This window comes from Octopus bimaculoides, chromosome 4 (assembly GCF_046866305.1).
Source record: "Octopus bimaculoides isolate indiv1 chromosome 4, ASM4686630v1, whole genome shotgun sequence".
NCBI lineage: Eukaryota > Metazoa > Mollusca > Cephalopoda > Octopoda > Octopodidae > Octopus > Octopus bimaculoides.
The window spans coordinates 84,581,978-84,605,624 of record NC_142931.1 but is presented as its reverse complement, the minus strand read 5'-3'; the positions used below and the strand labels follow the sequence as shown (position 1 = coordinate 84,605,624).

The following is a 23,647-nucleotide window of genomic DNA, read 5'->3' as shown; positions in this document are numbered from 1 at the left end:
TTTTGATGGTGTGATTGTTATTTTTAGAATTGCATTGTAGGCTAAGTGTGAGAGGCTAGATCTAGCTAATTTGAACATAAAACAGATGAAATATTTAGGTCAGATGTGGCCAGTTTAAATGCTAAGAGGTTAACACATTGGCTCCTTAAAGTTTCATCACTTAAAATGTGTTTAAATGCTTTAAAAAATGGTAGTCAGTGGGTGAAAGATCACGAGAATATGGAGGATGTGGTAAAGTCTTGTATCCCAAGTCTGTGAGTTTCTGCAGTGTCATTCTTGCAACATGTGGCTTTGCATTACTGTGGAGTAGAATTGGGCCATGCCGATTCGCCAATGCAGGTCTCATTTTTTGCAAGTGAGCATGCATTTCAGCACGTTGATTGCAGTAAACCTCTGCTGTAATACTCTGATTGGCTTCCAGAAAGCTGGAAAGGACAACACCAATTGCAGACCATCAGACAGTAACCATTATCTTTTGATGATGCAACTTTGGCTTTTGGAAATGTTTGGGGGACTTATCACAATCGAGCCAGTGACCTGATCGTTTACGGTTGTCATAAAGAATCCACTTTTCGTCTCAATTAACTATTCAGTCAAGAAAAGGATCATTGGTGTTTCACAGAAAGAGCATCGAGTACACTTCAAAACGCCGAACTTTTTGATTTTCATTGAGCTCATGCAGTACCCATTTATCGAACTTTTTCACCTTACCAATCTTCTGCAGATTGCGTGAGACTGTTGCAATACCGACACCAAGTGCCTGAGACATTTCTCTGACACTTTAACATGGGTTTTGTTCAACAATTGCTTTCAATTGTTCATTGTCAAGACTGCATGACTGTCCTCTTTCTTCATCTTCAAGGCTTTCATCACCACTACAGAATTTCTGAATCCACCTTCATACTGTGTGATCACTTGTGGACCCCTCTCCCCATGCTTTGTTGATATTGGCAGCAGTTTGGGAGGCATTGTGCCCAAGCTTGAACTTATGGAAGAAAAGTAAGCGAAGTTCCTTTTTTGTCACGTTCATAATTAAAGGCGCCTATGATTCAAGAATGTTTTCTGTCTGAAATAAGTAGAATATTATTAAAGAGCATACATCAGTTATTAAGTATGTTGAAATTCACCTAAAATATAATTAAAATACTATGATAAAATTGCATTTCAAAACACAACACTTGGAGTGGCCGTTATTTTCGGAACAACCTAATATTACTGTTAATCTCTTTATATGATGAAAATATAAGTAGAAACACAGTCTTGTAGGTGGATTTCTGCTAGTTTAATTAATACATACTGCATCTTTTTGCATATACATGCACACACAGAGTGGAATATGAAAACGAATAAACAGATAGTGAACTAACTTTTAGACAGTTAATAACTTTAAAAAAATTTAAGTTATAGAATAGTAAAGATGTCAAAATACTTTGTCTCCAAGCACTTTTCTGCTAGCTTATGTAATACACATATATATGAGCACATAGGTGCAAAACAAGGTATAAAAAATATAGCACTCAAATAACAAAGCTAGAGCAAATATAGTGTTCATGAGAGTTTCACATAACTAGTCATCAGACACCAGTAAGCTGTTTGATAATTGGTTATGTGAAACTGTGGAACAGTTTAAGTTCTTTTACTTTCAATAAGACATTACGCATGCATTCACACACATATTGTGTGTGTGAATGTAGTTGTATACATATGCATACTGTTGTTTTGTCCAATGTCCTTTCTTATGGTGTGATTCAAAGAAAATTTGATTTCTATTTCTAGCATGTTGAATGACTGTGCAAAACTTTACTCCAGGAGAAGCATTGCACAGTAGTAGTTTTACTGCTCAACTCACTGTTGTATGGAAACAACTAAGTGGGTAGCTCTAGTGATACAGCTCAGTGTTGGTTGTAATGATAGCTTAGAAGTAATTGTAATGACATAACTCAGTGGTGGTTGAAACGAGACAAATCTTTGCCAATTTTAATGACACAATTTTTATATACAGTAAAGTTTGTATTGAAACTACTCAGTGGTGATTGTAATGAAATCTCAGCAGTTGCTGGAAAGTTACAGCTCAATAATGGTTGTAATGAAATATCTCAGCAGTGTTCTGCTATATTAAAATTGGAATTTCAAAAATTTTACAATTTGTTCTAAACTTTACTGGGGAATAGATATTCTCTCATAGAAAGATTACATTTTATCTTTGTTAATATATATGGAATAAGTATATTTATAATGTACAGTTACACATTGTGAAGGAGACTAGCTGAGTACACATTGTGTACATTTACATACATAATCTGTACTCAGTCTACTACACATTTACAGGAACTAAATACATTCTCTTTTTTAGTTTCATATTTTCATTTTCTAACTTATATTTTTGGTTCAATCACACACTAAAATAGGATTTTAAGATAAACAGAACAAAACAAGAAGGAAAAAAACTAACAAAAAAAAAAATGAAATGCAAATGATGCTGAATGTGGAAAATTTTCTTGCAGATGAAAATTTCTTTTAGTTATAAAGCAAGGTTATATAATATTATTTACAATCACATCACATGTAAAATAGATGTACAAGTTAATTTACATACATTGTCATAGAAACATTTTATTGTGTGTATACACACACATGTATAAAGTTATATATACATACATATATATTTCTATATATACATGCACATGCAGATACATATTTTTGAAGAAATTATCATAGTTAAAAATGAAGCCAGCAATAACAGGGAATATAAAACTTAGCATTCCTTAATTACCGGAATGAATATCCTTACATTTTAAAAAATTTTGTGGCTTGATGAAATTAAACAACGGCTCATAATTCCATCTTTTTGAAATTTCTCTTGACTTTCGTATTACATCTTATATGCTTGTTCAGCTTTTGTTGCGGGACAGACATTTCTCTTCATAAATTTCTTTTCCTAATGAGTTAGCTTTTTTTTTTTTTTTAAATATATAAGAAACATCTTATTTTCAGTAATTCTAGCTAAATAAGTTAAATATTATTTAATGTTGGTGTTGAAAAATGAAAGAATATATATTTGTTTCAATAATTCAGAAGAGCGAGGTTATTTTTCTTATTCCCCATTATTGCTGGGTTTTTTTTAACTGGACTTGTTTTTTTCAGAAGTACATTACCTGTATAATCTATACACAGCTAGTATCTCACACATTCATATTATATATATAGAAATTATGTATATTTTGTTGTTTCCCTTTAGGTTTTCGGTTTTCAATTTCAAGTTTTACTTTGATTTAAATTGCATGCTGATTGAAATTGTTATAGCTAAAGCATTATTATTATTATTATTATTATTATTATTATTATTGATAACATAATATAAAAGTAAGATTATTATTAACTTCAGTCTGCTGTGTTTAACTTTAGAAAGTGTGAACTGAAATCAGAATGAAGTGAAGAAGCTACATATTTATAAAAGTATTTTAAACTGAAATATTTAAGATTTTATTAATTTTTTTTTTTGCAAAAACTTCAAGGGATTGAAAGTTACATACAAATATGTTTCTTTATTTCCTTTCTCCATTATAATTAGAGATTTACATCCATGACACATTTTGTTGGATGCACCATGGGCGATGAGAGAGAGATGAGTGGGTCAAGGTTGCGTAAGTGTTGGAGGTAGGAGACCATTGTAGAAGCAATAGAAAAGACAGAGGAAACAGCACCAGTGGATCAAGGGCTGGAGTGTGTCCATTACTAATTGAGCTCCAATCAGCTGAGTGATCTGTTTGGACACAATCCAAAATGTCCAGTCTGTGTAGTAATAGCACTGACTCAGATGTGGGCACTGTACTCAGTTGTGAGCCTGACATGAACCTTGTAAAGTGTCATCAGTGTTGGAGGCTGAAATATTTTCTAGTCTTTTGGATGTGACCCTACTTGTGATACAAATGTACTTTCACCAGTGAGAACTAGCATTTGGAGCAACTGCGAAGGTACTGAGAACCATATATAATTAGAGGACGTGTAGTGCATTGGTGTTTTCTTGATATGAATAGTGCTTGAGCAATTTTCATTTCTAAAAGTGACAAGGTTCACATAGCCCCATTTGAATATGCTCCCTACGTTTATGGAGTCAATGCAGGTCTGGCATGTGGTGTCTAAAATTGGGTGTTGCTGATGTATGATTAAGGAGGAATGAAGAATCATGACATTGGCTTAAGAGTGGTGGTGGTTGGATGTTGCAGCAAGTAAATCATTATGGTAGTAATTGCATCAAAGCATCAACAGAGGATATATAAGTTCACTTTTCACTGGACTCCCTTTTATTCATCGTTACACTGCCTTTGCTTATCAACTAAAAAAAAAGACCGTTTAAAAATTGCAAACATTTAATTTTGGTTTGTATTAGTGTTTTTTAGATTTCACTTTTTTTTGTCAAATGTTGGATGCTTTTTGTATGAGAAATAAGTACCTACTAGAAGTCTTTATAGGTTTTCATGTTGAGATTTTAGAGAACTGGCATTACTTGTTTGATCAATAGTATCATTTTTGTTCATTATAGTTCAACACCTGGTTTTCTAAGATTTTCTTTATATGGATATAATGTAATGCTTTCTTGAATTTTTTTTTATATTGAAAGTCTTTTAAACAGCACAGTACTTAAATAATTATTTTCCTGATCAAATGTTTTTATAAAAACTCAAAAATATTTTTAGAGAAAACCTAGTTAAAAATAATTTGTCTTACCCAAGAGGCTAGCATTATTATTCACTCATTACTATCTTCTCCATTTCTTGGCTAGCATCATTGTGAGGTTCATAATAATTTGAATTGAGAATTTTGAGATTTATTCTTAAATCCAAAATTCAAAGAATTTTGGATTCAAGAATACTTTATGAATACTTCATGTCACTCACCATAATATTTGGTATAATTATTTCTCAGACTTATTTGGCATCCCATTAGTTGTAGGTGACTTAAGAAGTCGTTGGTTGAACCATGTCTCTAGAAAATCATCCCACCTTTGAGTGAACCAAAACATATAGTTTTCATTTGTTGTATTGTAAATGCATTTGAGCATGACAAATTCTTCCATAAATGTTGTGCATTCTGGGTCTTTAAAAGAAAATGCTTATAAATATGTAAATGGACAATATCAAAAATTTGAAAGATTTGGATTACATTGAAAGTATGCAAGAAACATCCAAGATGAAAGAGAATGCAAACCCATGAAAATCGACTCCTAATGAATGAATAAGTTTTGTGTAGCTTCTATGTAGTCATTCAACTTACTAGAAATGGCAGTCACATCTACTTGAAATTACACACACTACTGTTTTAGGAAAGGACATGCTGGACAATATATTTCAAGTTACCTTTGAAAGAACGATGGTTTTGACTGGAATTTGTTCTGCTTTAGAGTTGACTTAGCACTGAACAACAAACACCAATTTTGTATCGGCTCTATTCTCTGTAGTTACAATTTGGAAGAGTCATTTTGGCCATTTAGAAACACAAAATCTTATTTTCACTTTTGTTTATTTCTTGAGGCACCGGGATTTTCATCGCACTTCTGTAAGCTGGTCACTGACATTATATACTGGTAGATTTTTTAATAGACATCAAGGGTTTTTCTTTCCTTTTGTGACTTTGACACGGGCTATCATTACTTATGGTCAATTTGTGTCTGCATGTGTGAGTGTGTGTATTATATTTCTTTTGTCATTGTGGCTTTGAATGTTGTTTTTTTTTTTTTATATATAAAGTATATATATATATGAGGTATATTTATGATTGAAATATCTGCTCAAAAGTCTACTGAAATTAGATTTAGTAATGGTGAAAAAGGGACCACTTAATCATCTATAATATAAATATGCTAATATACTTATGTATGTTACACTGTGAAGTGGTTAGTTGAAGAGAGAGACAAGGATAAAAAGGAGTCTTTAGTAGAGAAGAATGCAGTAGTGATGAGAAGTTAAGGAAAAGGAATGCTCTTATGTGGTTAAAATATAGGGAAAGGCAAAGGGAAAAGGGGGGGGTGATGTGATAGAAGTGAAAATAGATGGAAGAGACACTACCAATATATAATTACACACCCACACACCATACTGAGAACTACAGAAGCTCTTAAAATGGTGATGGTGTTTTTGGTAGGGATATTAGTTAATGGAGATGGGGGACACCGAAGAGTGTAGTTTTTTTTCATATATATATATATATATATATATATATATATATATATATATATATATATGGCCCTGCTCAGTATGTAGAAAAGGAGTAGGTAGTAACTCTATAAGATGTACCCGGTACAAGCTATGGACACATAAGAGGTGCAGCAACATCAAAGGCAGGTTAACTAGGAAGTTAGTTTTTGTTTGTGGCAGATGTTCAGGTGCAATAAAGACTGTAAACAAACAGGTAACAACTTCTATCTCATTCCAGGGTGAAAAACTAGAGGTAGTCGATAGCTTCCGCTATCTGGGCGACCAAGTTAGTAGTGGGGGTGGGTGCGCTGAAAGTGTAGCTGCTAGAATAAGAATAGCCTGGGCAAAGTTTAGAGAACTCTTACCCCTGCTGGCGACAAAGGGACTCTAACTCAGAGTAAAAGGCAGACTGTATGACGCATGCATACGAACAGCCATGCTACATGGCAGTGAAACATGGGCTGTAACTGCTGAGGACATACGTAAGCTCGCAAGGAATGAAGCCAGTATGCTCCGTTGGATGTGTAATGTCAATGTGAATACCCGTCAGAGTGTAAGTATCTTGAGAGAAAAGCTGAACATTAGAAGCATCAGTTGTGGTGTGCAAGAGAGACGATTGCGCTGGTATGGACATGTGGTGAGAATGGATGAGGATAGCTGCGTGAAAAAGTGCCACACCCTAACAGTTGAGGGAACCCGTGGAAGAGGTAGGCCCAGGAAGACCTGGGCTGAGGTGGTGAGGCAAGACCTTCGTACATTGGGTCTCACCGAGGCGATGACTACTGACCGAGACCTTTGGAAATGTGCTGTGCGTGAGAAGACCCGGCAAGCCAAGTAAGATCGTTGCCAGTGCCCCTGGACTGGCTCTTGTGCGGGTGGCACATGAGATGCACCATTTTGAGCGTGGCCGTTGCCAGTACCGCCTGACTGGCTCCCGTAGGATTTTCGAGTGAGATCGTTGCCAGTGACCCTGGACTGGCTTGTGCGGGTGGCACATAAAAGACACCATTTCGAGCGTGGCCGTTTTCGTGCGGGTGACACGTAAAAGCACCCACTACACTCTCTGAGTGGTTGGCATTAGGAAGGGCATCCAGCTGTAGAAACTCTGCCAAATTAGATTGGAGCCTGGTGTTGCCATCCGGTTTCACCAGTCCTCAGTCAAATCGTCCAACCCATGCTAGCATGGAAAGCGGACGTTAAACGATGATGATGATGATGATGATGATATATATTTAAAAAGAAAAAAAATGTCAATCACTTAACGTTTGCACTTTAGTACAATTGATTGTCATCTGCTAAATCAAACATTTCATATTTGTTTATATTTTACTTCTGTAATTATCTGTGGAATGAAATGGAAGACAAAATTTAAATTATTTGTAAGACAATTGACTGATGAACTATGGAAGGAAGTCAAAGACATAATCTATTAAAGATAATAACATTATTTATATTTTTGGTGGCAAGATGGCAGAACCATTAGAACATTGAAAGTAAAATAGGTTTGCAGCATTTGTTCTAACTCTTTATGTTCTAAGTTCTGAACATAGCAAGGATGGAATACTGCATATCAAAATTTGTTAAAATTTTACCAAAGTAGCTGTATAGTAGTACCACAATAATATTATGAATAGATTATGTCTTCGATTTTCTTCCATAGTTTTACCTGATGTAAAGTGAAGAATACTAGGTAACAACTCTGAAGGTCATCATCATCATCATTGTTTAATGTCCGTTTTCCATGCTAGCATGGGTTGAATGGTTTGACTGGGGTCTGGAAGCCAGGAGGCTGCACCAGGCTCCAGTCTGATCTGGCAGTGTTTCTACAACTGAATGCTCTTCCCAACGCCAACCACTCTGAGTATAGTGGGTGCTTTTTATGTGCCACCAGCACAGGGGCCAGAACGGGCTGGCAGTGGCCATGATCGGTTTATGTGCCACTGGCATGGAAGCCAGTAAAGGCGGTGCTGGCATCTGCCACGTTTGAATGGTGCTTTTTACGTGCCACCGGCACAGGTATCACAACTATAATTTCCATTTGATTTTCATTTTGATATTGATGTACTTGATTCAATAGGTCTTCTCAAGCACAGCAGGTCACCCAAGGTACTTTTGAATGGGCTGGAGCTGGTTATGTGAAACCTGTGTAGGATACAGCTGTGAACTCACTTTATTTGCCAGGTCTTCGTAGTCACAGCATCTCTCCAGAGGTCTCGGTCTTTCGTCATTGCCTCTGTGAGGCTCAGCATTTGAAGGTCATGCTTCACCACCTCATCCCATGTCTTCCTGGGTCTACCTCTACCCCGGATTCCTGCAACTGTTTTGGAGTGGCACTTCTTCACACAGCTCTCCTCATCCATCTGTAGTACATGACCATACCAGTGCAAACATCTCTCTTGCATGCCACATCCGATGTTTCTTATGTCCAGCACTTACTCTCTGTTGTGTGTGCACATTGACATTACACAATTGTGAAATTTTTATGCATACTACTAGTTTGGAAATTATATAATTTTCGGAAAAGAAATCACAAACATCACACTTTTATATATCCACAGGAATGCACTTATATATACAGTATGACTTAATGTTTCAGAAGTTCTCTTAACCATTTGATTTCCAGTTTGATTACACTGCAGATGTTTAGTTGTACATGTATAAGCACTTGTCTTTACGATTAGCCTGTAGAAACTATAAGTCTATACAAGTGAGTCTACCAAATGTACTATAATGATTCAGCATATTAACATGCTTTCAATTGAAAAGTAGTGAATTTCTGTTTGTAGTAATGCATGCTGAATGAAATGTTCTTAATGTGTAGAAGAGACATATTCTGTTGATAAGAATATGTGCAAAAAGAGATGTTCTTCAAATAGTATTGTGTGTACAATGAGCCCTGTTCTGTGTGGAACATTGTATTTTGGTTGTGAGAGTTGTAACTTATTAGGTATGCACATTAATATAGTAGCACATTAATTACTGATTAATTGAAAATTAAGAACACTGCATGCGCACACTATGAAATGTAGTCCATCCTTTTTCAAGAGAGAATCACTACAATTCAATTCAGATGATATAAGGTTATAGGTGTGTAATTATTTACTTGTATGATTATTATGATTATTAAATGCTCTTTCTTAGTTATTTACTCAAACTCAGACAACTCTTTATGAAAGATTTCTTGCATGCATGGAAGATGGAGGTTAAACGATGATGATGATGATTCATTTTACTTTTCTTTTCAAATACCCAAAAGTTGAAATGGTGAAATCAAGTTTGGTAGAATTAGAAATCAGAGGAGTTAACTACAAAATGCATACTAATCATGTTGTTCTGTCACTGAGTCATTGCTTAACTTTTGTGTTAAGTTTTCCCCATCAAACTTGTCAAGTAATTTTCGGGATTCACTAGTAGTGATAGTCCTGTTTGTATCATTTTGTTTAAGGTTTTGGCTATGATAATGTTCAATGTGAGGCAATCATGGTTAGAATTAATTCTGGATTTTTTTGTGTATTTATGTAAACTAACTAATAAAATAGTTCATTGAGGTGAGGTTGCCTGCTAGACTGGTTGTGGTACCTTAAACATGGAGATGTGTTGATTTAAATTAATTTGAGTAAGAGAAGGAATTCAATTGTTAATGAAGAATTTAGAAGTCAAAGAGTTTTTAGGTTAAATGAAAGTTGTAACATTTTTTGCTTTTCACAGAGATATTAGTGCAAGGAGAAATCAAATTGGAGTCTTGGATGATTGGAAGATAAACTGAAATAGCAGCTTAGTGAAGGATTACTATTTTTGAGAACTAGTAGAAATGCTGCATCACTGCTTACTTGTACATATATGATGTAATAACAGTTGAGGGGCCATTAAATGAAGCATTATCAAATTCAGCTCTCCACTTTTAATTATTGTTTTCAGATGTAAGCTGACTGCAACAAGTATTTAGTTATATAGAGGTTCAAATAACCCAATTATTTATTCAAGAGTAACATGCACAGAAATAATGTTTTGCTATGCAGGTAATTGGAACTTCAGAAGTTTACATGAATGATTTTGAACTTTTTTGTGGCTATTTACTGTTTACTGTGGAATTTTGGGGGAATGAATGATTTCAAAAGATTTGCACTTGAAGTAATATTAAGTCATCCAGAGAAATATAGAACTAGATCTGAATGTGTGATTAGAAGATTGGACAGCAATAATTAAACTGAAGTATCTATCTGTGAAGTAAGTTTGAGTACCTATTGGTATTTTAGTAAAATAAGCACCTTATGGAACCAATAAAAATCAACTTCTCCCAAACAAAATCTTTGGAACTAAGGATATTTGAATTACATTTGCATATAATGAGTTCACTTTCTTGAGGGTCCATGTGAGTTGTATTAGTAGGAAAGATGTAGGAGATCAATTGTAATAGTATAATATTTTGTCACAGCCCTTGAAGTAGCAAGCCATAACCTTGGTAACTGTCTTTTAACCTTGGATTTGGCTATCTGAATTAATAATGTTTCTTTTGGGATTCACAATAACAATCCATTGAGAACAAGAATTGATAATGATTTCTTACCTTTGAACATGATGCCCAATTTATGAAAGAGGGTAATTATAACTATATGATGTTCATGTGTTTCTCTAGTATTAGCAGAAATAATAGTTTAAAAAAACTTGCATTTGATGAGAATACTCTCATCAAATGATATTATTTGATATGAGCATTCCTCTTGCTCTATTGTGTGTGCTATGATGTATTAATGTAATTGTTTTTAACTATTACTAGATTATCAATAGTTTTCACTAAAATAATTTTGATGGAATGAAGCCTGAAATTTTTTGCATTCAGATGCAATATATTTATGCCTTTATCAAAAGTATTAGTTAAGTGAAACTGTTCTGACTGGACAAGAAAGACCAGGTTGTATGCTTTCTTCTCTGTACCTTAATGTTTTTTTTTTAATTGCTTGCATTTAACAATAGCATCTTTGGTATTTGTTAAAAAAATTAGAGTTTCAAAGGATTAATCACAGGTTCTTCACAATATGCAGTGAATATCTAAAAGTATGTCTTCTCAAATACACACTTGTATAAAATGACAATATTAACTGTGAGTTCATCAAATATTTATTCTTCATATATATTAATTTACATATGGATATTAATATTGATGTCAGTTAGCTAGAATATATTTGACATTGACAAGCCCATAAATTTATGGTAATAGAAAGTGGGGTTGGTACTATATGATACTGTGATGTTCATAGATATTTTGTATGGACAAGAATCTGGACAACTGGGGATATATTTTGGGGTAAATCATCTTGCCCTTAGGGTAATATGGATTTGCATATTTTAAGTTGATGATAGAGGAAGGGGGCTAAACTTTTTCCCCATAGATTAGAGAATCCATAACCTACTTTGAAGCAAATGTAAGCAAGAGTGGTCTTCATGTAATTTCAAATGGTATAGGACCCTTAAACACTAAATGAGATTGATTTTTATGAAGATTGTGGCAAGTGGAGTAATCAGGAATTTTATTTTACTAAAGTTAAGAGTACTAGAAATTGAATGTTTATTAATAATAATTTTGTAAAACTAAAGTCATGAAACTACAGTTCTCCATTGTAAATTGCAGAAGCATTGCATGATTGACAAATTCTGTGGAAGAATTAAAAAACAATGGGGTCTGCTATAGGTTATTTTCTTTTGAATCATATCCTTTTCTACTCTAGGCACAAGGCAGAAATTTGGGGGGGGGGGGCAGTCGATTAGATCGACCTTAGTATGCAACTGGTACTTAATTTATCGACCCCGAAAGGGTGAAAGGCAAAGTTGACCTCAGCAGATTTTGCACTCAGAATGGAGCAATGGGTGAAATACTGCGAACCAAGTCGTCCTGTGTGCTAATGATTCTGCCAGCTTGCCGCCTTTTGAATCATATCATGAACACAGTCTTCAGCAGTGCTCCGACACAACTTATATAACATCACTTTCTTTCTGAAACCTTTTTGAGAAGTATGTGGTGTTTGGGTTTGGTATTTTTTAATGATACAATTTGGCAAGCCCTCTGAGAAAGTTGGATACATTTGGTGTTCTGAATGTAGGATAAACATGGGCAGGGTGGGAATTCCAAGTGTTGATGCTCTGGAGATGAAATATTGGGATTTGTTGTCTCTTGTCACTTGGATCAGAAGCTTGATTGCAACATGTACTGATTGATGGTTCTCTTTCTGTCTCATTCTGCCACTTAGGTTTTCCCCAAGGTTTGCTAGTTGCTAATAATTGCTATTAGATTTTTGTTTTTCTCCAATTAGAGGTAAATTTCAATTCATTAAGCATTTTTTTTTTTTTTGCATGTGTCTTTAATCACACTGATCTGCTTGCTTCAGTTTACTTTGCTCAGAGACAGGAATAATTTCTACCAAAAATTGGGTGGTCAAAAACGTTCAGTATTATGTTGTGAGAATACATGAGGCTCAATATGAATCTATGCTTAAATGAAAAATTATTTGTTTGAAAATTTTGTAAAAACAAGCTTAATCTAATTTGTTATAATTTGAAAATCTCTTTGAAGTTACTAAATCTTTTTGCCAAGACAACCAGTAATATTGTGGTTTATTGGCTTCATTAATTGTATTATGTATATAGTGTATCAAATCTTAGTAAATTTTGCCGAGTCTTCATGATAGATTATGAATTTCAAGCACTTTGGTGAACCTTGCATTTTACCTTTTGAACTTCCATTAGTGGAGTTGACAATAATAATGATTGACTTCCTTGTATGAATAATAAGTGTCCAATTTTTGTTGAGAAAGTTACAATTGACTTAATCATCTCTAGTGTATTCATCATTATCATTGTCTTTTCAATGTTTGTATGAATTGGACAAGACTTATTGATGCAATATTCTTTACTTGATACCCTTCCAGTTGTCATCCTTTACTTGTTTTCTTTTTTCAAGTAAGGTATGATCTTCATACATTGAAACTGCTGAGCTACAGGATGTGTTATTTACGGGAGAGGTAACACTATTACTGTTGCCCACAAAATTGATGTGAAAAAGCACAAACAGAAATATTCACACACACACACACACACACACACACAACTAGTTTCTGCACATTTTCTGTCTATTAATTTCCCTCATTATGCTGCTTTAATAAAAGACACTTATCAAAAGTGCCACACACTTGGCTGGAACGTGAAATCATGTGGTTATGAAGCATACTTCGTTGCCACCCAACCATGCCTATTTTTTCAGACATAGAAAGATGAAACTTAAGTAATATTAAGCAGTACCTCTTCTGCTAACTCTACCAACATTTTCATTGACAATTATAAGAAAGATTAAAAGAGACTTATGAAAAACTTAAATGTGCTTACTATTTTTCCTAAGCATTTATAAAAATTAAATTACAAGTCTAATTACCTTCATGAAATTGTAAGCTCTCTTTAGATGCCATTTCTAATACCTACAGTACTCATTGGATTAAAATATATTGGTAGATTGTTTTTTTCTGCTTTCTCTCTTAATCATACTGAAAAATTATACATGTATTACTTAGAACTTTTTTATGCTAACTTTTAACATCCTGTTCAGTTTTGTAATGAATGAACAGAAAATATGTAAAAATAAGTTTGTTTATTCAAATGCGTATAGTATTTTTACTTGCAGTTAGATCATTGTATAAAAATTGGCAGTATTGCAGAAAAAAACTTAGTTTTTAAAAAAAAAATATAAGTAGGCATTTGTGCTAAAAATAATGTTATGCATGTGCGGTTAATTAATTACATGATAATAACGAGATACACTAAAAAAAGGTGATGGAAAGAATGTTAGTAATAAATGCAATTGGTCATTGACATACTAATATCACAACGAAAAAAGAAATTCTCTGACCTTTTTGCATCTTATTCATTATGAAATTTACAGGTAAAGTGTTACACTGATCATAAACAACATACCCAAGAATGCACAAATTTCAACGTGTAGGAACAAAGTTGACAACCCCTTTTTGTTCTGCTTTCAAATTAGTTTGGCAGCTGTACTGATGAAAACTCAGTGGAAAACAATTGAAAAAAATACTCAACAAGCTTTACATCAAGTCCTAAAAGAAGTTTTGGATCAACAATACTTGTGTAAGTTCAGTACCTAATCACTCTTTAGGCAGTATTTAGTTCAAGTCACTTGATGGAAAAATCTGACGAATTGAAGTCAGTGTTAACAGAAGAAATAGATGTATTACTCTAGTTGTAATGCCAAGCCTTATTTGCCATTATTACTTCATTGATTAAATCATCAAGCAAATTGTCAATTAAGGAATGATTAGTGACCATTTTTCAAAGAAAGTTTCAATTTTTTTTAAAAAAGGGGAAAAAAATTGCAAAAATTCAGTAACACTCTGATGTTAATAACAGATATTACAGAATATAAGATAAATGACTACTGAAAGGTTAAAGTTTTCTCTCTTAGAGGAGTCCAATAACTGCCTTTAAAATGGTCCACAAGGTTAGTTCAGTTTGTGTGGTTTCAGGCAGTATAAAACTTGCAGACAGATGTGGTGCCTTATGAGTTTGTATTATACAGTATATTAAGAATACTTTGTCATGGACGTCTTTTGGTTGCTGGAGTAGATACTTAATTTGAATAATAACTATTTATAATTGGTTCTTGGGGTATGTGTAAACCTTTAAAAAGCAATAAAGCAGGTTGAAAACCAAAGTGTGTTTAAGGTGTCTTGAATTATAGTGTGTTTCTCAAGCTGTGGCCATTGTCTGGAAAGTGAACACAGTGCTAACTTGCAGTTCATTATAGTTTTTACACTTATAAAAAGAAGCTATTTCTTTGGAAAGTTAATAATCAAATATCACACAATAAGTATACTGTGAGAAAGAATTATAAATGCCATGACAAGTATTGCTATTTCAAGAGCAATGCTTGTGTTGAAAATTCTGCCCTGCCTTTGATTCAAAATTAGGTTTGCTGACATCATTTCTTGAAAACTTTAACACTATGTGAAGCACCTGCTATAATTTAATGATTGTAAATGAACATATTTGATAAAACTCAAAAATAGGTGGGTGGGGGATAAAACGTGAATGAATTTAGCAAAGGAGTTATTAAGCTAGTTGTTTAGTCTGGTTCTTTTCCTTCTTGGTGAATTTTTTTGTGTTACATGTTTTTGACTATTTTATCATCGTCCTCATTTTAACATCCACTTTTCTATCTAGCATGAGTTGGATTGAGTTTGTTGGAGGCAGATCTTCTACAGCTAGATGTCCTTCCTGTTGTTAATATATTTAGGGAAATGTCTTTATCAAAAGATGATATAATAATATTCATTGTTCTAAAATTGTTTTAGATTCTACAGCTAATAAGAAGGAACAAATAATCTTAAAATCTTCTTCCATGAATCAAATATGTTTGAATTTGTGTCATTGTCCCTCTCATTTCATTCAATTTGGGTAACTTTGCTCTTAACTGAATCCAGTATTTCATTAAGTTGCCAAAACTACATCACAAAGACTAGGCTTTTTTGTCAGAGTCAGAAAATATTTCAGTCCTAATCAAATGCTAATCTTCTATAAAACTGAAATGCAACCCAATTAATAATGCTGCACAAATATCTGAGACTGTTTTGAAGAATCAAATAAGCATGATAAAAACAGGTGTTTGATTTTTGGGAGTTAGATATTTAAGATATGTACTGGAGGTATTGATGTATACAATCTTTACTTCAAAAAGTATTGATGCTAATAAACTGTTGGAATCCTTTGCACTACTTTTGTAATGCAATCTTGAAAACCATGCCATAACACAAAATTTATTTTCCCATTGACTTTCTTGTTATAAAGTGAAATGTGTTCTGATATTTTTTTTGTGGGCAGTGAACCAACAACAAAAAACAAACAATATGGCCATGGATTTGGTAGTTAGAAACTGAAAGAAGCCCATCATATATATGTTTGTGTCTTCTTGTCTTGATGTCACATGATAGTTGTAAATGAATGTCACTATTACACAAGCAGTGACGTTCATTTCCAGTATTCTGCTGAAATTTGTCTGATCATGAAGAAATATTGCCCTTGCCGGAAGGGCATCTGGCCATAGAAAATCAGCTTCAATAAGTTTCATCTGATCCATGCAAGCATGGAAAAGTGCATGTTAAATCAAGGATAGTAATACATGTATATACCGAAAAACATCTCCTAAGAAATTTTAGAATAAATGAAAATCATATCACAATTGGGTATGTTTTTACTACATAAGATGACTAGGTGGTAATAGAATGAAAATCACTGGGAAGATGGACTCTATCTTTTGTCTTATAGGTCATCATCAACACCTGCTCACACCCTACTCACAAGCACATATGTTTACATATGACATGTAGCTACAGACATTACTGTCATGATGATGCTGTTGCTGCCAACTGGTTATTCTAATGTTCGTAGGTTGGTGGTGGTATTGGTGAGTGATCATATTGTATTTATTGTTGTTGCTGTTTAAGCTGATTTTCATTGACCTTAGATTAAAGACATTTTATTCAACTTTTTATTTTACACCACAATACCACATTATCTGCTGTCATCTATTATTTTAAATAGTATTGCTTTTCTTGTCCATACTATTGTTGCTGGTGTTGGTCATTAAGGAGTTGGTGCATTGATATATAATGAAGTTTACTAGCACGCACACGCGCGCATGCAATCATGATTATTGTTTTACAAATTGTTAAATTTGATCTATGAGGATGCTCGTGAGATAAGTTATCTGACAGAGGAAATCAGCTGCACCATTTGGAGCCATTTTATAGGGCAGTTGAAGCTAATTCTTAATTGCTCTTCTCTATCTATATTGATCATAAAAGCATGGGTGTTCTCCTAATTTCAGTATTTGAGTATATTTACATGTTTTTCTGGGCACCAATCTTTCAACCAAGATATTTCAATGAAGTTGAATGAGGTGTGTATCTAAGTTGCAGTAGAATTTACACTGATCTTTGTCAGTCATCCAGCATTTTAACTATATACTTTTAGCTATTAAAACTTTCTATATAATATAATTATTAATTAGCAAAATACAATTTTTTGTGCTATTTTCTTTTAATAATAACACTATTCACTATGATATAATTGCAATTATATCTATATAATTGTAATAAAGTAAAATTGATTTACACTGTTATGTCCTAATGAATTTTTTGTGACACCTGCTTTTTGTTTGTTCTTTGTTTTCTCTTCATTCAGTTATTCAGTCTGTTGTTCATGGTTTAGTATTTAGATAATTCCATTTTTAATTTCTTTTGTTCTGTTGCTTCATTTTAGCCAATAGAATGTCAGAATGTTGGAAGCATCAACAGTTCATATCCTGGCAATGTATGTAACAATTTGTTTCATTGACTTGAAGCGAACATATTTTCATTGGTAAGAATATGAGGCCTGAGTAAATTTTCTCTTGAAGTAAATTCTCAGTACTTAGATATTTCCAAGCCAAGCAATTTACTCTGTGTGCCACTTGCTGGTGAGTTCAGTAACGCAAAGCAATCTATTTATGTATGCATATATATATGTGTGTGTGTGTGTGTGTGTGCATTCATTTAAATTAAGTTGAAATTGTGTTGTTTAATCCCATATCAGCTCTGATTAAATAGATCAATGACGAAACCTTTGATCATCTCATCTTGAACCTTTTTTGATACCAACCTGTCTGAGACGGTACTTTGTTTTTTGACATAAATTCCCAGTTTTAAAGTGATCTAAATTAAAACTTTACATCAGAATTCCATGTTAATTTGTTTCAAACTGTTATGCATTTTAAATGGTACAAATGGAATTTTGAAAAATTAGTCTTTTATCTTTTCAGCATGAAATGTTTGAAAGAATAGCAATTGCATGCATGTGCGTGCAATCATAGTGGTATATGTGGATGAATAAAATGATAAAAATAGAGAGATGATGTGTAAACATAAGTACAAATAACTTTCAGCTTTATCAAACTTTGCAGATATGAACCCTCACATTTAGTTGATTCTGTTTCTTTGTTCCATGACTTCAAGGGTATTATCAACTTTGAAATGATCTATATGTATCTATTTAACATGATTTATAAAGTCAACAATTAAATTTGTTGAGCATTAATCTAGAATGTTGGTCTCTTCTGTTTATTTTTGGTTTTTCATGTGGGCTGTGTTGAATTTATTTTAAAAATGCGTATAGATGTTGCCTTCATACAATCATAAATTAATACTCAACAAATTCAATTGAATTCTTTAAAATTGTTCCTATCCGTAGCAGTCATTTAATCTGAAGTTAAATTCTTTGTTTGGTTATGAATTTATTTTAGAGTCATTTAATTCTTTTTGCAAGATTGTCTGCCAACACGTTTTTATTCCCTTGTGTGTTGAACAAGTAAAAGTAATATGTGCCTTATAAAATGGAAATTGATAAAAGAAATCAAATTGAATTCTAAACAATTTTCTCAAAATATATATTTCATAAAATTCCATAAACATCTTGAAAAATTAACATACTTGACAAAATATAACTGTATTTGGAAAGAAACCTTTTTGTAAGTGAAGAAATGCAGAAACATTGTTTTGAAATATAGAGAAATAATATTTAAGAAATATCTTTTAAAACCAAAGCTTATTGGAAATACATATTCTTATGTTTGTTCCATAGATTGTTTGACTTTTTTTTCCTGCTTTATTTTAAAAAAATTGAAGAATGCTTTGTATCCATATCCTTTTCCAGCTCTTGGAGATTAGAGAACTGATGTTCAGTTTCACTTTCTCTCAAGAGAATGCCTACAAGAAGGGTGTTGCTAGAGTGCAAGACCTAAATTTCTTTGGGAGATCAGATATGTTGCTGTTAAACCCTAGGTCAGCATTAACTGAGCACATCTATGATGAAAGTGTTGCAGCCATATGACCACCTTGTTTTTATTCATGTATCAAGGATTACATTATCCAATATTTTGTTCCTTTTTAAGATTGTATAGTGTGTTTTGATGGATATTCAATTGCTATTTTTAGGAAGTCAGACAACTAAGTAGAGGGTTGTTCATGTAGTATGTGTTATTCATGAGTAATTTGGTGTTAACTCTTGATTTTGTAGAATTTATTAAAAACGCTTTGAATTTGGTTGAGTTTAACTTGTCTAAAAATGGTTTTCTAACAGTTTTTCTTTTTAGAATTTGGTTATTGAGAACAGATTTGTTTTAATCCTTTCATCTATTAACATATTTCTAAAATACATACCCTATGTGTTTCAGTCAAATTATAAAATGATTAAGAACTTAGATTGGTTTCATAAACAATTATAGCTTTTTGTTTGTCAATATATGAATATGGTATTTGGAACACAACTTATTAATAAAAGCTCCTTATGTAAATCTTGCATGGAATTTTTGCCCCCAAACTACTCTAAATTACAAGTATGTGCAGAGAAATGTAAAATTATGTTAAAATTTTGTTCAGATGCCAAATATAAACAGAGTTGTCATATAGAAGAATGTAGATTTTCAATTGAACTTGAGTACATATAAAACAGGTGTTATAAAAACAAATGAGCTCAAAATATTGGAATTTATCAGAATTATACAAATTTAAATAAAATTTTGGGCACTCTCTGCCAGGTTGGTAATAAAGTGGTTAAATTGTAGGAAAGTGATAATTTCCTATAACCTATATTTTAATTGATATTGTACTTCCTTTTTATCTTAACTTTAATTCTGTTTTTCATTAATTTAGTTATAATGCACAGAAAAGTTAATATTGACTGAATGTTATAATTCTTGTTCAAATCATGAAGGATGAAGGAAGTGTGGCTTAGTGGTTAGGGTATTTGTCCCTTGGTTGTAAGGTCATAAGTTCAGTATTCAGTGGTATATTGTGTCCATGAGCAGTGGCAAAAATGAGTTGTACCTGTAATTCAAAAGGCTAGCCCTGTCACATTCTGTCATGCTGAATCTCCCTGAGAACTATGTGAAGAGTACATGTACCTGTAGCATGCTCAGTCATTTGCATGTTAATTTCATGATCAGGCTGTTCTGTTGATTGGACCAACTGGAACACTCATTGTTGTAGCTGATGGACTGCCAGATTGAGATTGATTGACGGATGAATATTTTTGTTTGTTGCTATGGAATAAACTTGTGTTGCATTTTCAATATTTAAGAAAGATCTTTCCATGCTGAAATTTCTTCAGTAATGAAGATGATATATACAACTGAATTTCTCAGAAAAGACATGATTGTCATCATTTTCTGTTCCATACCAATTTGTGGACTTAAGGCTTTCTGCTTATGCAAGAAATCAGATTGAATTATAAGCTATAGTTTTTCTCTCTCTCTTTTTAAAATTTAATGATTTAGAAGAAAAAGCCTTTTCTGGGACTTCAGACTAAAGACTCATGTTTGCAGCAGAATAGGCAGTGCTAGGTGATGTTTAACCAAGCAATGGATTAAATCAACTACCAAATTATGGGAATAGTGTCTGATGACTCCTACACAGTTTTTGCTGACCAAATTTCACTCACAAGACTTTGGTCAAAAAAAGCCCATTTGTCCAAGACACAGCACAGTAAGATTGAACCCACTACTATGTAATGGACTTAAATACACAACCATACCTGCCATGGTTGGAATGAAATTTGAAGATTCTTTAATGATTAAATACAAGAAATAATATATTTGTTTCCATGGAAACTGGCATGCATTTTTGAACCAGGACACACCAATCTTATCAACAAGTTTGTCAATTGTTTGTTGACAGTGCTCCAAGCACAGTTCATGAATTTTCATGATGTTTTCCTTCGTTCGGGAGGTCAACGGTTGATTGGTTTTCAAGCGACAAGTGACCATTCCTAAAGTGTGAAAACCACTTGTAAACTTGTTTTTTGCTCATGGCAGCATCCTTGTAAGCTGTTTGAAGCATGACCTACTGTTTTCTACAGTAGAAAACCAAATTCCACGAAAGCATGCTGTTCCTTTGTTTCAGCTGTCGCAAAAATTGATGAACACGAGAGAAGCAGTGCAAAACAAAGATGCACCATGTGGTAGTATGACCTCATTTGATGCCACCAGTTGGCAGGCTGGTGCCTGAGGGTCACAACAAGTGGCTTCTAGCAGTGGAGGCTTGAATTACAACAGGCTTGTCCCACAGAATGTTTCTGGTTACTTTTGGGTACCTCATATTTATGTAGATATATAAATTCATAATCTTCGAAGTCATTAAATTTTGCTTATTTAAAATCAATAATTAACATGTTCATCACTTTTAAGCTTGTTTTTCTATATTTGCATGGGTTGGATGGATCTTCTCCAGCACATTTTGTCACTTGTTATGATCATCTCCAACATGAGGTTTAGTCTTTTCAGAGTCACCTTCATCATTTCTTTTTCATATTTTCGTTGGTGGTCCTCTTCTGTGGTTTCTATTTAGATCTCTTAGCATGTTTTTTTTTAACCCAGCTGTCTTCCTCATATACATCACATGCTCATACCAATGTAGTCTATTTTGCTTACTACTTTTGATTCCTCATATATTTAATTTTTTTCTCAGATTATTAGTACTCTGTTGTTCTCGCACACTATATGTCTAAGGAGAATGTTTGCCTCATTTCTTTCAAACTTTCACATATCCTCTGCATTCGCTGCCTATATTTTGCTGCCATGCATTATACTTCAAACACAAATGTCATACAATCTATCTTTCACTTGTAAAGAGGATATTTTATTGCTAGCAGAAGTTCTATTTCCTCAAACTTTTTGCACTCATTCTCACACTTGATGCTATGCTTTTGAAACACCAACTTACTGTTAATTAGGCTTTTCAACTATTTTAATTTATTTCATGGGTTCTCTTACTGCTCATGTGCATCTGCTAAAGACAGTCTTAATTTTCTTCCCTGACCCCAGTGCACTTCTTGTGTGCTCATATATTTGATATTTGATTTACAGTATTTAATTCCTACTTACTCCTTTTCTAGATATAGTGGCTTATTCTTAGCTAAGAAATTTTCTCACTAAGGAAAGGGCCTCAGTGTTATCTCATCCTCTCATAAGACCAAACTGCATCTGAATTTTTCTGCTTGAACTCTGTCACTTTCATAACTTTGTCCACCAGTTTCATCCCTCTGTTGTGGCTTTTAATTTACATTTATTTTCATATTCTGTTCAAAATAAAATTGCAGCAATACTATTTGACCTTAAATACACAGTTTAAAATAATTTTGAAATTAAAAATGTTCTTTCTTGCACACTATATGCAAAATTTAAGTAGATTGTTTCTTTAAGAATGTCAAAACTCTCCATACAGTATTCAAATTTTACAAATTGGTTTTTACTGACAAAAGTATTTTCCTTGTATTCTTGGTTTTTTAAATATTTTCTTTATAGTTTGTGAAGGTATGTAACTTAGTGGTTAGGGTGTTGGGTTCATTGGTACTTCATGTTGCTCCATTATACTTAACTGAAAATGAGTGTCAATGGCACATGGGGGTTAACTCTATTACAGATTGGTATCCCATTCAGGGAGGAGCCTTGTGCATTCAGTCTAAATACCTTGAAGATCTGGATAAGCACCTGCTTTAGCCTGTAGACTCGAGACAGACTTCATTCATTTGTCTGAATAAACTACAGCTTATCTACTACTTAAAAGCTCCAGAAATTTATAATTGGTCTAAATAGAAAATTTAGTAAATAAAACCACAAAGGGAGTTTCATGGTTTGAATTTTGTGGATGGCAAGGCATGAAATGATAAAAAACAAAAAGAATTTTTTTTAGGTTAGTAAGTTATTTTGTTAGTATGTAGGTTTCAGTAAGTATGTGGAATTGGTGAATCAGATTTATCATCATCACTGGTGGAGATATTCAATTTTTCTTGATTGGTAGTTATCTGAAATAAAGTCCTTTATAAGATTCAGAATTAAATTTATCAGACACAAATGACACACTCAGACGCTCTTCACTATTTATTTCTTACTTATTCATGTGAGAGGGAAATGGGAGTTGTGATAGTCATGTCTTTTTCAGGAGTGCAGCATAAATGAAGTGATCACATATCAAAATTGAAACCAGATTGTAATTCTTACTTTAAGATATGTTCTGTCCTTGAAAATTGTTATTTACATGCTGATTTGTAATTTAACTTAATTGGTGATACTCAATATAAAACTTTATATATATCTGTGTGTACATTGAATTGCTGTATGTGTCATAAAGAGAGTCATCTGGTAAAATAACTGATTTTTCTTTATTTTTTTCAGAGTAGAATAAATGTTTCCGAGCTATCGTGACTTGATAATACTGTGGCAATGTGAAAATCATAATGAAATTGCATGTAAGCAATCATTCCAATTTTTAAATAAGTGTGCAATATTGCTTTTAACTAGCTTATTTCTCTCCTTAGTTGATTGTATTAGTCTGCCTCCCCCAGGTTTGTTTTGCTATTTT

At 33.2% G+C, this 23,647-nt stretch overlaps 1 protein-coding gene across 8 annotated transcripts in view; it reads left to right on the top strand.

Annotated features, from left to right (window-relative positions):
- The window catches only part of LOC106875131 (uncharacterized), a 99,440-nt gene that overhangs the window by 24,458 nt on the left and 51,335 nt on the right, over positions 1-23,647 (top strand). For 2 of the 8 annotated variants that reach the window (XM_089350891.1, XM_089350890.1), the window contains exons 2-3: positions 17,517-17,615; positions 23,461-23,534. The exons of 2 other annotated variants lie outside the window; for them this stretch is intronic. The gene's annotated coding sequence lies outside the window, so the exon portion shown is untranslated. Of the gene's footprint in view, positions 1-14,121; positions 14,328-17,516; positions 17,616-23,460; positions 23,535-23,647 lie in introns of all 8 variants that reach the window. 4 more of the 8 variants (XM_014923119.3, XM_014923116.3, XM_089350888.1 and 1 more) reach the window with 3 other exon arrangements.